The sequence below is a fragment of the Monodelphis domestica genome, chromosome 5, assembly GCF_027887165.1.
Source record: "Monodelphis domestica isolate mMonDom1 chromosome 5, mMonDom1.pri, whole genome shotgun sequence".
NCBI lineage: Eukaryota > Metazoa > Chordata > Mammalia > Didelphimorphia > Didelphidae > Monodelphis > Monodelphis domestica.
Genome location: NC_077231.1, coordinates 181,604,533 through 181,609,806, shown reverse-complemented (window position 1 = coordinate 181,609,806; position 5,274 = coordinate 181,604,533). Strand labels below are relative to the sequence as shown.

The 5,274-nt window shown below is 36.5% G+C and overlaps 1 pseudogene; it reads right to left on the bottom strand.

The window, feature by feature from the left end:
* Positions 1 to 1,998: 1,998 nt before the first annotated feature.
* On the bottom strand, positions 1,999 to 2,903 carry LOC130454729 (60S ribosomal protein L12-like; annotated as a pseudogene).
* Positions 2,904 to 5,274: the final 2,371 nt, after the last annotated feature.

The window sequence follows — 5,274 nt, the reverse complement described above, 5'->3', positions numbered from 1 at the left end:
GAGTCTTTTAAAATGACATGACTGACAAAAAAATCAAGCCATTCTCCAATTGATAAATGGGCAAGGGACATGAACAGGCAGTTCTCAGCCAAAGAAATCAAAACTATTAATAAGCACATGAAAAAGTGCTCTACATCTCTTATAATCAGAGAGATGCAAATCAAAACAACTCTGAGGTATCATCTCACACCTAGCAGATTGGCTAACATAACAGCAATGGAAAGTAATGAATGCTGGAGGGGATGTGGCAAAGTCAGGACATTAATGCATTGCTGGTGGAGTTGTGAATTGATCCAACCATTCTGGAGGGCAATTTGGAACTATGCCCAAAGGGTGATAAAAGACTGTCTGCCCTTTGATCCAGCCATAGCATTGCTGGGTTTGTACCCCAAAGAGACAATAAGTAAAAAGACTTGTACAAGAATATTCATAGCTGCGCTCTTTGTGGTGGCCAAAAATTGGAAAATGAGGGGATGCCCATCAATTGGGGAATGGCTGAACAAATTGTGGTATATGTTGGTGATGGAATACTATTGTGCTCAAAGGAATAATAAAGTGGAGGAATTCCATAGAGCCTGGAACAACCTCTAGGAAGTGATGCAGAGCGAGAGGAGCAGAACCCGGAAAACATTGTACACAGAGACTAATACACTGTGGTATAATCGAACTTAATGGACTTCTCCATTAGTGTCAATGCAATGTCCCTGAACAATCTGCAGGGATCTAAAAAATACTATCCACAAGCGGAGGATAAACTATGGGAGTAAAAACACCGATGAAAAGCAACTGGTTGACTACAGGGGTTGAGGGGATATGACTGAGGAGAGACTCTAAATGAACACTCTAATACAAATACCAACAACACGGAAATGGGTTTGAATCAAGAACATATGTGATACCCAGTGGAATTACGCGTGGGCTATGGGAAAGGTGGTGGGAGGGTAGGGAGGGAAGAAAAGAAAATGATCTTTGTTTCCAATGAATAATGTTTGGAAATGACCAAATAAAAATTAAAAAATAAATAAATAAAATGACATGACTGCCATTGCTGTCTGCAGTGATCTTTGAGCCCAGGGATGTAAATTCTGGTGTTGCTTCCATTTCTTCTCCCTTTATTTGCCAGGAAATTATGGAACCAGTTGCTGTGATTTTAGTTTTTTTTAATGTTAAGCTTCAAAACAGCATACATGTTCTTCTTTCACCCTCATCAAAGGGCTTCTCAATTCTTCTTCACTCTCTGTCGTCAGAGTGGTATTGTCTGCATCCCTGAAAATGTTGATATTTCTCCATGCAACCATAATTCCAGCTTTTGAGTCATCCAGCCTGGCAATTTAAATGATGTCCTCTGAATAGAAGTTAAACAAATAAGGTAACAATATGCAGCCTTGTCATACGCCTTTTCCATTCTTAAACCAATCAGTTGTTCAGTGTTTGGTTCTTGCTGTTACTTCCTGACTCACATACAGGTTCTTCAGGAGATGAGGAAGATGATCTGGTGCTCCCTTCTCTTTGAGAACTTGCCACATTTTGTTGTGATCCACACAACAATGACTTTTACTGTGGTCAATGAAGCAGAAGTTTTTCTAGAACTCCCTTGCTTTCTCCATAATCAAGCAAATATTGGCAATTTGGTTGCTTAGAATACCTGTCTGCTCTTTTGGTAATTCTCAGTTCATATATAGCTAAAGCCTAGCTTGTAGAATCTGTTGTTTGTTTGATTGTTTCTTTTAAACCCATACTTTCCATCTGTGAATCAATCCTACATATTGGTTCCAAGGCAGAAGAGTGGTAATGGCTAGGCAAGGGGGATTAAGTGACTTTCCCAGGGCCTGGTTCTCTGAGCTGCCTAGCTGCCCCCAAGCTCATAGAATCTTAAGCATAGGCCTGCTAGCATGTAAAATGAGTACAGTGGTTTGGTCATATTAACATTCTTTGGCATTGCTTTTCTTTTTGTTGTTGTCAGATTTTAATTTGTTGCAGTAGTCTCTTTTGGAGCTTCTAACTAGCTGGGCATTCCACAGCCCTGCTACTGATGTCATCAATGACATCATGAGGATGTCTGCCACTAGTGTTGCCACCCACAGATGGGGCTGTTCGAAGTATCTCTTCAATGATTCCAGAGAGGTCTCTTGCCTGGGATCAGTGCCTCATCTGTCAAACCTTGTTGATGTTCTCATTGAGCCTGACATTTTTATTGTCCTTAATATTTTTTGGCTTCTTTCTGTCTAGAGGAGTTTCCTTTTTAGCTCTCATGATCAAGGCTGAGGCAATTCTGAATGGTAGGTTTCACAGTGATCCTTAGCCCTTTCTAGTTTTCTCAACAAATGTCATTACCAACCTCTTTTGGGAGATGAAATTAAAGGATCAATTTTGGGGGCAGAGCAGATGTGGCACCAGCTTCACCAGCTGTGTACCTTAAAAACATGACTTTAATTTCATTAGGATCAAACTTGGGCAATATAGTGGCAACAAAGGCCTGGACACTGCAGGATGGTGGCTAATATGTGATGAACTCAGATTTGGGACAACTGAAAGAAGTTGCACTTCTACCACTGGCTGGCAACCAAAAGAAGCAATGTTTTTCTTTAGGATTTTTTCCAACCCAGTGGTCACTGTTGAGTTTTCAAAATTTGCTGGCATGTTGAGTGCAACATTTTAAGGATTTTAAATAGTTCAGCTGGAATTCTATTTCCTCCACTTGCCTCATTGCTAACAGTGGCTCCTGACACCCACGTGGCTTCATTCTCTAAGATGTCAGGCTCTAGATCAGTAGTCAAATCATCCTGGTTATCAGTGATGTTAGTATCTTTCTTGTGTAGTTCTTCTGTATATTCTTGCCACCTCTTCTTAATCTCTTCTGCTTCTCTTATGTGTCTACCATTTTTATCTTTTATCATTCCCATTTTTCTTGAAACTTTCCCTTGCTATCTCTACTTTACGCTGAGTTCTCATCTTTCCCATTCCATTGCTTTCTTCTATTTCTTTGCATTGTTCTTTTAAGAAAACCTCCTTATGTCCTTACTATTCTCTAGAATTCTGCTTTTTTTGGCTATATCTTTCCTTTATCTCTCCTTTCCTCAGCTATTCATAAAGCCTCATCAGACAGCCATTTTGCTTTCAGGCTCTTCTTTTTCTTAGATTTGTTTTTTGTATTATGTTGTGACCTCTGTTCCTAATTCTTCAGGTTTGTCTAATTTTTTGTTAACGTGGCTAGCTGAGCTGAAACTCAAATGATAGATTATCTCTAAACTAGGAATTATTTTACCTCATTTGGTACTTACAACCTAACTGAGAATTAGAGGGAGAAACATACAGTAGAAATGACTATATCTTTATAAGGGGGTACAAATTAAAAAGAACTGATAGAAAGTAAGTTATTTATATATATTAATGAATTGAACACCATCTACAAATTTTCTTCAGTTCCCTTGACAGTAACAATTCTACATTGCTCTTGCCTTTTTCTGAGCTATTCTCTTTAAGATTTCTTAAATCTTTAATACATTTCTATTTCATAGGTGATAAAAGGAGACTCAATGAGATAATATGATGTGGACCATAAAAGTAATAATTATTGGTCAATTATAAATCAGAATTTTCATTCCTAATTAATTATTCATATTTTTGGGAAATGATTTCCTTAACTTATTACAAATAACTCATTATTTATTGATTTTTTTTGAGGACTAACTATTCACAACTTCAGGATTTAATTTCCTTTCTATATTTTGAAAATAATTTATGAATTTATTATTTTGTCATCTGGTTTATTTAGGGGAATGAATAATAGAATCCTCTGGTTGGAAGAGAATAAGGGTCATAACAGTATCAGATTGTTTAGGGCTAGAATGGATCCTAGAGATCAGCTAGTTCCAACATCACTTTACAAATAGTAAATGGTGGTGGAATTGTAGGGTAAAGGGCTTAGATAAGTTAAATGACTAGTTAGACATAACCCAAGTACCATTAGCTATTTGAGGACAAATCTTGTATTTTTACAGTAACTATCTCATTTGACTCATGAAGAAAATGAATCTCGAGGAGTTTGTACTAGTCAATATCCTACGGCTAGTTAGTGACAGACTCAAAAAGAGAACGGTTTCCAGCCTTCTGGTTCAGTGGCCTTTCCACTACTTTGTTGCTACCTAACCCTGTATTAAAATGACTTTGATTTCTCCCCCAGTTCTCTCATACTCCCATGGCTCATATTTTCATTCTTAGTCCATTTAGTCTAATTTAATCCTATTTAAAATAAGCCACAATTCAGATTAGTACAGTTTAATCTAATATTCTGTCTTTGACTTAAATTCTCATGTTATATTTGTCTATTTTGTGTATTTTCTTTTCAGTTCTTCAGTGGCTTTACTCTTTCCATGTCTTTTTAAAGCAGCCCCTGGCCGGCCTCCCACCTAAATGCACCGTCCCTTTGTTCTAGCGAATGATACAGATTTAATTTCTTGACAGTATAACCATGTAGTTTATAAGGTCTATATTACAGTAGTCAGTGTTATTTACCAATCACTTGTTCCCTTGTTTGAGAGATTATAAAGTCATAGATAAAGAGCTAGAAGGAATCTTAGAGCTTATTGAATCTCCCACATTTTACAAATCAAAATGATCTTTAACTCTTAGAATAAATACCAGGACAACGATAACCATGACTCATTTTTCTAAGTCAGGGGTCAGCAAACTATTATAACCTTTGGGACAAATCTCTCCTGGTGCCTGTTTTTTGTATAGTCTCCAAGCTAAGAATGGCTTTTACATGTAAAAATGGATTTGGCCTAAAAGTCATAGTTATCCAACCCCTGTTTTAAATGACTGTCATCAAAGTGTGTTTAAATAGTTTCTAAATATAAAAACGATCTGAGTATTCAGATATGATAATGGCAATTACAAGAAAACAATTCAGCAGAAATCTCAGAATTAGTTTTTTAAAAAGATGAAATGTTAGATATATTTAATTTTTTTTAAATTTGAAATATAAATAAATTCAGTCTAGATAAGAGGGCCAGAGGTCTGATTTAGACTTTTTCCTAATAATGACACTATTCAGAAGCTCATATGTCTTTAGTCCAGCTACAGGAACCTCTAGATTGATGAGGTATTAACTTAAAGTTATTTATTATATCTATTTATTCCTTTTATTCACTTTGGACTTGTAAATATTGCTAAAAAGATTCAAAAATGTTGCCTAACTTGGGAGATTTCCTTTACATTTTTGGGATAGCTGAATTATTGTCATACTTCGAAAACTTACAGCTAGAGGAAGCA